The sequence below is a fragment of the Phoxinus phoxinus genome (assembly GCF_949152265.1).
Source record: "Phoxinus phoxinus genome assembly, chromosome: 17".
NCBI lineage: Eukaryota > Metazoa > Chordata > Actinopteri > Cypriniformes > Leuciscidae > Phoxinus > Phoxinus phoxinus.
The window spans coordinates 30,761,890-30,772,882 of record NC_136892.1 but is presented as its reverse complement, the minus strand read 5'-3'; the positions used below and the strand labels follow the sequence as shown (position 1 = coordinate 30,772,882).

Sequence of the window (10,993 nt, the reverse complement as noted above, 5' to 3'; positions counted from 1 at the left end):
AGTTTTAGGACCGCAGTTTTAGGACCCTAGTTTTTTGTGACAGCGCCACCTACCGAACTGGATGATATAGCGGCGGGTGCTGTTTCAGGACCGCAGTTCTAGGATCCAGGTGGTTTAGTTTGTACATAGTATCAAGATCCACCTTGATCCTAAGTCTCATTAGAAAATATATATATATATTAACAAATAAGATTATGGAATAGAATAGCTCCTGCAGCAGGTGGATTAGAGCAAGTAGCATCAAGCTACACGACACAATTTAAAAGATTAATATTAAACTTTTACTTAAAGCTCACTTTAAACCACCATCGAGTAAGATAGGATATTTGTACCATATTCCGGTCGCGGTTTAAAATGGTTTTAAGTCATAAAAAGATGTTGAAATATGGTATAATAAAGCAATTTATATGCAGCTAATGGCTATACTTGCTTGGCAATACTGTAAACATTCTTAATTCATATGAAAATACCCAAAATTGCACGAAAATCACACACAAACCACATATACTCGAAATCGTGCATTTATTAGCTTCTTGTTTCAGGTGAAGAGATGTGTCTTAGCTTTGTTATCACGGATAACAGGACCGCGTCATGCAGAAGGGCAGGATTATTGTCACGTTGAACCACGTGAGATGATTGACAGCTGTACAGCGAATGAGACTTGCGTACATTACTGACGCAAATCAGGAAGAGGAGACCCAGATCTCTCTGTGTTCGCTGTTTATCATAAACACTATCGAGTCTTAAATCTTTCTAATGATGCTCAGTTTGTCCAGATAAAATAAGTAAGAGTGTGATGTTTTAACGAGTAATGAATGTTGAACAACAATCTGTTGTGATCAACAATGTGATCTTTTATCTTTGCCGCGAAAGGGGTTAAATTTGTGTTTTTGGTAATCCAGTTCTGTAGGTGGCGCTGTCACATTAAACTAGGGTCCTAAAACTGCGGTCCTAAAACTGGGGTCCTGAAACTGCAGCCTCCCGTTGTGCAGGAATACCCTTCTCGCTCAAGGGGCGCTGGCTAGTGTATGACGTCACCTAAGCCTCGTTTCCTTAAATGGAAACTTTGGCCCCGCCTTTCAATAGAAAAGAGAAGATTGACAGTTTGAGAGAGTTTGATAGCACTTCGCTTGGATTTTACCGCATTTGGGTGAATAAATAATATTCTAAACAATAAAGTTAATAATTCACGTAAAAATCACTTATTAATCATTTTGTCGTTATGTTGGTGTAAGTAACGAATATTGATTGACATAGCTAAAATAGCGTTATCATGGTAACGCCACTGTAAACAATCGGCATCAAAACATCACGTGCAGCCGATTCCCATCTTAATATCAGGCTCAGACTAATATATTTATATATACTTTGAATCTATGGTGTAATAATGGGTGGTTTCCAGCCCTTTGCTATGTAACTTAGTTGCTAAGGTGTTATGAGTTGTTTAGCATGTTTCTATGCGGTTGAGTACGCTGTGTTTGGTTGCTAGGGTGTTTACTCAATCACTAACCCTAATTATGAAATATAATGATAGTGATGGCTCACTTATTAGCAAACACTACAAATAGTGAAATACAAATGTGGTTCGTTAAATTAGTTTTGCTTTGACCTTTTCCTTTATTGGTTTGTGTTGAGACAATTTAAAGTCCCCATGAAATCGATGTTTTTTACAGGTAAATTCGTCAAATTCACAATTCTGTCACACAGATTAGGGAAGAAGCATGGCATAGTGGGAGAATCCTTTATTGCAGATTCATATGCTAAACAAACAGAAAAGTGTGACCCACTTCCTCTTCCTATTGACCTCTGGTGGAGAGTGTGTACTTGTGAATCATCACACATGACAATGAGCTACAAATCAAGCACAGCAGGGTTTGTACTTTAAATTGCTTAAAACCACTCAGAACACCTTCAAAAAATTGAGCCTTTTCGAAACATGCATATGAATTATATGTGGAAAAAATATTCACTTCAAGGTTGTGGCCATGATGACATAATTCAAAAAGATAGAAATGTATCAAAAGTATATCACATTATATGTTTCATCAGTTTTTGGCACATGCAATATCCCACTGCAAAATCTAGCATTATGATGGTGTGGTCTGCAAATGCAAGAATTACTCAAATTTTCTTCAGAAAATGTTTAAATCATTCAAATGCATGTTTTGAGCTGTTGACATGTTTTTATAGTTGTGGATTCAAAGAGTGATTTTACTTCCACTCTATTTTTGTAAAATTGCATTTTGCCTAATAATGGATGCACACATTTTTAGCGTGCAGCTTTGAAATGACTAATGAATGTCTTTGTTCAATCAGTGCTCAGTATCCTCCATTCATAGCGGTCGTGCCCATTAGCTGTGCATCGTTCCCCTGTGACCGAAGCTCAGATATCCAGGTCACTTTACTCTACTGAGCTCTTCTAGCTGGAGAAAGAGATCTCTGTCTATCAAATAATGCTATAGATCATCATGATACCACCTCATTAGTTTTGCCATTACGGTTACACATGCATATCAAAAGCAAATCATTAGTGTTCCACCATCACATGTACCTGACACTTTTCATTTGTTCACATTTGATCTGATAGGGATGGTGCCTTCATCTGGATCACTGTGCCGAAGAAGAGAAGGGGATTGATGGATGTCACGGATGGATGAAGGTGAATCAGTGGATGCATCACTATGGAGGTATGATGATTTGAACAAATATGTCAAGATGAAAAAGATGTGGGAAGGTAGTTGTAGGCTTTTTCAAACATGACAGGCTGATCGGTTCTTTACATGCAATCTGCAAACCATCACATCATCTCCACATATGGCACAAGCTGATTGGCCTCTGCTGATCCTGCAGCCAATGAGATGCTTGCTCAACGTTTAAATAGTCTGGTTCAGTGTTTGCTGTAAGCTGTAGTCCTGCAGCGCTATCCCCTGAACCCCTCCACCTCCCCAGCTCCACCTGCCTAGATCTGCTCCAGGACTGATGTGTGTCTATTTATGCAGCGGCAGCACATTGTACATTTATGTTAGCAGAAGCAAGTCCATAAAAGAAGTCTCTTCTGCTCACCAAGGCTGCATTTATTTGATAAAATATTGTGAAAGATTATTACAATTTAAAACAGCTGTTTTATATGTGAATATATAGTAAAGTGTAATATATTCCTGTGATCAAAGCTGAATCTTCAGCATCATTACTCCAGTCTTCAGTGTCACATGATCCTTCAGAAATCATTCTAATGTGATGATTTGATGCTCAAGAAACATTTATATTTCTACAAAAGATTATATTTCAAATAAATGCATCTATTTCTATTCATCAAAGAATCCTAAAAAAAACTTTACACAACTAGCCTGGTTTCTAGGCTAGTACACAACTGTTTCAACATTGATAATAATAATTAATGTTTTTTGAGCATCAAATCCTCATATTAGAATGATTTCTGAAGGATCATGTGACACTGAAGACTGTTTTATTTTATTTTGTGAATTTTTTTTAGCAAATATATGCAGCCTTGCAGAAGAGACTTCTTTTAAAAACATTTAAAATATTACTGATCCAAAACTTGACTGGTAGTGTATAGGCTATGTACGTTATATTTCAATTGAAGCATATTAGCATGAAAAAAAGTGTGTGTGTGTGTGTGTGTGTCTGTCTGTCTGTCTGTCTGTCTGTCAAATTCAAATATCAGTGGGAAGTTGTTCACCAGAATAAGTTGCTGTTTTGTGGAGAACTGTTTGGCCCTTCATCATTTAGACAGTTTGTGGAAGTGCCATTCACTTGGTATTGGTCTCTTTCTGTTTCAATTTCTCTCTCTCTGTATTGCCTCACCTCTCACACAGTAAACGCATCAGATGCAACACACACACATCCCATCTCTGTGTCCGTCTGTCTTACTCATGGGACTCACATGAACATGAGTCAGACACAGTTGACTGATCTTATTACTCATGTTTATAGCAACTGATCTTACAGCGCAGGCACACCCTCATTGTCTTAACCTCTCTCTCTTCCTCTTTGCAACGATTAATATTACAAAAGCTGAAATCTTATTCAAACCTCCAGCCTCGTGTATTTAGATTGCTAATACAGATCTCTAGCTTTGTTTTGTTGTCACATATCCTTCCTAAAGTACTTCATCTCTTTATGGGAAGTTTCCACTTAGCAGGACTGGGTGAAATACAGAATTAAAAAATTGAGGTGGAATATTATTTTAAGTGGCCACAACAATTTATTATGAAATTAAAATTCACCCTAATTATTTTTTAAATGCATGTTTTATTTTTGATTATGAATGTTTTATCATGTATGGCCCGGTTTCACAGACAGGGCTTATAGGCCTTAGTTCAATCGGGGCGTTTAAGTAGCTTTTATAAACATGCCTTGAGACAAAACAATGGCTATTGACATTTTAATAATAAGTTGCTTAAAACGGCTCAAACATGCGTTAGACAATAAACCGGGGGTAAATGTTTCCTTTTTATGTCATAGCTAGATCTTCTGGGTCTTTTTTCTAGACTTCCAGGGTGCATAACCCCTTTCTTCCAAATATTTCTGACGTGATTTCAAGTGATTTCAATCTGATTACTGTAGATACTAAATGACTTTGGGTCGGAGTTTCACAGAAAATGCATTCAAACTCCATTTTTTAGAGTCTGGTTGAAGGATATCAAACATGTTTGATATTTTGAGTCGATTTTGGAACATATTTTGGTTTCATATGTGTCTTCTAGCAGCGAGATACATGCTTTTGTGTGTGGAAAGTCTAGTGTAGTTGTTTAACACCCAGTTTTTCTCTGCAACTCTTTACAAAGTGCCTATACATATTCCAGCCTTAAATATGGCATTGTGGTGGCGTTCATGTGTGCATATCTTGTAAATCACGGCAAGGCACTTTTATTTATAGAGCACATTGAAAACAGCCACTGCTGACCAAAGTGCTGTACAATCACTTCAGACAATAAAATACATAAATACACACAAAAACACACACAAATTCATAAAATTACATTGAACCAAAAGCCAGAGAGAGAAAAAATAATCATTCCAACATGCCTTCAAGGCTTTAGATGCACAGATTTATTGTGTGCTATGAATAAAAAAGTTCCTGGCCTCTTCTAAAATATAATTGATTACGACCCCTTCTTCCGAGATAGATATTCTTGAACGTTCACGTCCATTTCCTGTAAAAAGGGCTTTATGGTATCCTGCGCTGTTCTGCCTGCGTGGACCTTGCGGCTGTGTCATGTGTTTTGACTCTGGCTGAGAGCCTGGTTCGGTCATAAGACCCATGAAGGAGACCACAAGACCTCCATCAAGACCTCCATTAGTCCAGCACAACTCCTCCTCTTCCCCCACACGCTCCAGATTAGCAGCGTTCCTCGGGAAGCCAGGCACTGGGAATTAGACGCGTCTCTTGAGTGAGTCATTTGGCATCCAGTTTAGATTGGTTAAATTTGGTTTAGCATGGATTTCAGCATGTGACTGACAATAATATTACATAACCACAAAGCCTGTGCGTGAACTGTGGACTTTGAGGCATGAGTGGAAGTTGAAGATGCCGGAGATGTTTAACTATGAGCCGACGGAGACCCGAGAAATGCTTTGTGTCCACTAGTTAAAAGAGCAGCGTGTGAGATTAAATACGTCACACGTTTCACACTTTTAGTTTTGAAAGGCTGTTCTAGGTGCTTTCCAGATGCTTTCTTTCTTACTTTCATTCACTTTCATTCTTACTTTCATTTCCTTTTATTATTTAAGAAATCTCTTCTGCTCAATTTATTAAGATGAAAACTATACAGTAAAAACAGGAATATTGTGAAACTGTCTGCTGATTCGTGCTCAAGAAACATGTCTGATTGTTATCAAAGTTGACAGCTTAATATTTTGTGGGAACTGTTATTCACTACCATTCAAAAGTTGATGAATACTTTTATTTAACAAGGACACATTAAATTGAAAAGAATTTATAATGATAAACACAGGGAGGGAGGGGATGTTGAATTCATGTTTTCATTCTGGCTTGTTTATTGTCAAAAAATGAAAAATATCATTAAAGGGGTGGTATAATTCCCTTTTCACAAGATGTAAAATAAGTCTCTGATGTCCCCAGAGTGTGTGTGTGTGTGTGAAGTTTTAGCTCAAATTACTCCACAGATATTGTTATATGGCATGTTAAAATTGTCACTGTTTGAGGGTGAGCAAAAACGCACCGTTTTGTGTCTGTCCCTTTAAATGCAAATGAGCTGCTGCTCCCGGCACAGGGGGCGGAGCTTCAACAGCTCGTGTCCTTTTACATCACACACACATGCACTGAACATTTCAAACACTTTTAGCCTTTAATGTTCAAACCGGAGTCAGACAAAGATGGAGAGACTCAAGAAGAAGTGACAACATGTAGAAGGAACAGGACATTTCTGAACGGTTAGTTGATGAATTTATGTTATGTGTAGTTATCTTAGTCATTGATTAGCATATTCTGTCATGATAATCTATAAATCGTGTTCAGGGGGCGGGGCTTATGTAAATTTCAGGGTTGGTGATGTCACTAACCCATGAGAAATGTTGTGTAGTTCCTACCAGCCGTTTGTTGTAGTCCTTAAAAAGTGATTTCTTTAAAAGCAAATATCTTCATTTGCTTTGAACTTTGAGCGTTGTAACTTTGCAGATGTTGTTTATGATCAAACAGCAACATTACACACTAACTAAAGTTAGAAAAGTGAAATCATAATCAAGCACCCCTTTAAAAAAAGACACCAAAACATGTCTGAGAAAGAAATACGATGCAAAAATAAAAAATAATAATTGAACACCAAATCAGCATATTAGAATGATTTCTGAAGGATAAAGTGACACTGAAGACTGAACATTCAGCTTGATCACAGGACTAAATTACATGTACAAAAATTAAATAAAACAAATATTGCACACTTTTGACCGGAGGTGTGGACTTTAATGGCCCATCAGTGAGTTTTAAATGGAGGAGTGTTGATGTTGAGGTTCTGCTCTAGAATAATCCTGCCATCTGTGTCCTTGAATTGCAGTTTTGGAATGTCAGACTTCCAGAATATTCCAACATTCCCGCCCAGCCAATCAAAGGCTCGTCCAGAGTTCTAGAATGCCGGAGGAACCGTCGGGTGATATGTGCATTTACACACCGAGTCACAGGCTCACGTTTCGCAGATTACGGCCAGTGCTAATGCTAATCTGAGAGATTGTGTTGACGGGGCTTTACTGATGATCGCTGAGACCTGTCCAGCCCAGCCGTGTGGATTCTGCTCTGCGTGATTCCCACAGTATAATACAAAGTCATCAGCCTGTAAACACACAATATGAAGTTTTAGAACTGATTTAGCTTCATGAAAAGACTATAAATAATCAGCTGCGCCGCCTTTTCCTCTTTCTTTGCACAATAAGGAGCTCAAGTTTAGCATAATCTGAAACAAAGGCTCTTTACTGTACACGGGAAAGCAAGATTTGTGGCTTGTCGAAGCAAAATAGCTTCGACTCATCAGTTTAATGTTTATGTTTAGCTAATGCTAGGTGATGTGCAACTGTGTAATCTGCCGTTCAGAGAGACGTTTGAATGTCACGGATGCGTTTAATTAATTAAATGAGTGTTTGGCTATAAAGGCATTGATGGTTTCATGAAAAAACTTTAATTAAATTATTCAAATGTACTAAGAAACGAAGAAATAAATGGTAATTTTCAAAACTGTTCTCTGAAAGCCTCTTTAATGGCACAGAAATGGTTCTTATATTTAAACTGCGGTGAAAAAAACTAGTTTTAGCATTAAAGAAATAAAGTAAAACAACATTTTTATTTATTTTAATTTTTTCACTGTCAACACGTCCCACCCGATTCACTGTTTATTTTAATGACCATTAATGCCGGTAATTTTACTAGTAACAATTATTTAATTGGATATTTTAAAAGAGAAAAAAATAAAAGTAAAATGTCCTTTTCAACATGCCCCACTGCTTTGCCATTCATTTAAATATCATTAATAATTATCCTTAATAATTTACTTAATACGAAATTATTAAATTGAATCACTAACAAGAGAATACATTTATTTTTTATTTTCAACATTATTACTTAATTAGAAAATATTGAATTGAAGCATTAAAAAGAAAAATAATTATGAATAATAGAATAATAAGTACATAAATATTAATTAATTTATTTTTATTTTTATTTGTCAATACTCCTTATACTCTTTGAATTGATTGGAATGAAAACATTTGTAATTTATAACCAACTTTACAACCAGAGCCAGCTGATCACACACGCATACACACACACACACACACACACACACACACACACACACACACACACACACACACACACACACACAGAGAGAGAGGGCTGCCACAGCATGTTATATACACTCACACGCCTAAGGGTGAACGGATTGTCTGGTGAAACATTCTGTCTGTCATTCAACATTACTACACTTTGCTGTGTGTGTGTGTGTGTGTGTGTGTGTGTGTGTGTGTGTGTGTGTGTGTGTGTGTGTGTGTGTGTGTATTCCCTCTGCTCAGTGAGTCACCAGCTCTTAAGCAGGAGTAATTCCGTCCCCACCCTAAACGATTCCTCATGCGGGGGTTTCGGGGCCGGACTCGCACCCGCCCCCTACTGGAGACACACAGCACACACACTGTTAACACAGTAATTAACACAGAGAAAGTGGAAAATATAATTTCACTCCTATCTAATAGCAAAGCTAAAGATATATATGGCTGTGACACCGCTTTTTTAAAACAAAACAAGACATCTATTATGATACCTCTAGCAATGATTATAAATAAGTCTTTTAACGAAAACATCTTTCCCAGTGTGCTTAAGCCTGCCATTGTCACCCCTGTGCATAAGTCTGGGGATACTCAAGTGGTCTCTAACTATCGACCCATCAGTATTCTCCCAGCAGCATCAAAGGTTATCGAGAAGGTGGTGGCAGAACAACTAATAGCACATCTGGACTTAAAGTCCTTTTTCCATCCTATGCAATTTGGTTTCAGAAAAAAACATTCTACTGAAACTGCATGCTGTTATCTCATTGAAGAAATCAAAACTAGCTTAGATCAAGGAGGGGTGGTGGGAGCAGTCTTCTTAGATTTACGCAAAGCGTTTGATACAGTTAACCATGAGGTACTGATACACAAACTGGCCAAATACGATATTTCCATAAATGTCCAAAATTGGATAAAATCTTATTTGACAAATCGAAAACAATGTGTGCAAATAAATGGCACATTGTCTACGTCTCTTGCATCTACTATGGGAGTACCACAGGGATCAATCCTAGGGCCACTGCTGTTTTGCTTATACATTAATGACCTGCCTTCGGTATGCAAGGGCATAAATATTGTCATGTATGCTGATGATACAGTTTTATATACCTATGGGAGAAGTGCAACAGACGTAGCCAAGAAATTATCTAGTGTCATGAGCAAGGTCAGTGATTGGTTAAATGACTCATGCCTCACATTAAATGTTGAAAAAACTGTAACCATGTTCTTCACAAATCGGTCTACACTTAGGACTTATCCGGAAATTTTAGTAAATGGCCAATATATAAAACATGTAGATACATTTAAATATCTGGGGGTAACTCTAGATTCAACACTTAGTTTTAAAATTCATATTAAAAAATTGTGTAATAAATTGAAATTTAATTTAATAAATTTTAGACACATAAGAAACTGTCTTACCACTGAAGCATCTAGTACATATTTAAATGCAATGATCATCCCTCACCTTTTGTACTGCATTACATCCTGGTCTCAGGCATGTAAAACAGTTATAAAACCTTTAGAATCTATATATAAAAATTGCCTTAAAATCCATGATAAAAAAACACGTAATTATCATCATTGTCATATACTGGTCAAATATGATCTACTTAGTTTTGATAATTTAATAAAACACTCAAATTTGTCTTTGCTACATAAAATCATATATAGTGCTACTGCTCCCCCTCTGAAAAAGTTTGTAACACTCTGCTCGGAAAAAACAGTACGAACAACTAGAAGTGTCACAAGGGGGGAATGTAGCTTCCCACAACGTAAAACTAAATTTGGGAGTTCCTCCTTCTCATGTGTGGCCATGAGGCAGTGGAATACCCTTCCCACTGAGCATATCCTATGTGCAGATTCTCGCACCTTCTCATGCCTAATAAAAAGCTGGTTGTTAAGCAAGCAAGCTTGCACACATCTGTAATAAAATGTGTTTTGTTGTGTACTGTATATGTACTGTATGTGTGTATGTGTGTGTGTATGATTGAGTGTTTAGAGTTGGATTGTACCATGATGTGCTGGAGATGCTGCTGAACTGCCTGATGGTTGATGGCCTCCCTGTTTCTGTTTCAAACCTGCCAGTTTGTAATTATAATGGACACCATTTTTATTCATTACTCGTGAAATTTCTATTTTAAAATCAGTATCTTTATTTTATTTGTATTTTTAATTCGTTGTACCTGCCCAGGGACTACAGGTGGAAATTAGCAATTGCTGCTATAACCTGGCCCAAGACATATTTTCTTGCTTGACAAGTTTAATGTTCATTTGTGCATTGTCCCTGTTTCAAATAAATAATTTCCAATTCCAATTCCAACTCACCGGATATTTGACATTTTCTCTTACATTTTTGAAGGGCTACCGAATATTTTTTTCCCACATAAAAAGTTGTACACATAAACAAGTGATATTATGCTGAGAATATATAGCCTATTAATCTATCAGTATACTTCATATATATACTACTTCAAAATGTATACTAAAAATGTTGCAAACAGTATTGCGGTAGTATTCTGCACTGTTTTCACATTGTTTAGCGAGTGGACTCAAGCATGCAGTTGTTTCATTATTAACTCAGTTACGTGTCTTAATGTTTGTCAGTTTGAGAATGCAGTTGATCAAGAAAGAGATATAAAATCACAGTTGATTCTGCCTTCAGTTCTTTACTCGCTGGAAAAGGAGTTGTTAAGTATCTCTG

General features: G+C 37.0%; 1 long non-coding RNA gene across 1 annotated transcript; it reads left to right on the top strand.

Annotated features, from left to right (window-relative positions):
• The first annotated feature begins 1,021 nt into the window (after positions 1-1,021).
• Positions 1,022-7,580, top strand: LOC306984973. Its single transcript, XR_013794707.1, has 3 exons — positions 1,022-1,150; positions 2,588-2,687; positions 7,038-7,580. It is a non-coding gene; the product is annotated as an uncharacterized lncRNA (long non-coding RNA).
• The last annotated feature ends 3,413 nt before the right edge of the window (positions 7,581-10,993 follow it).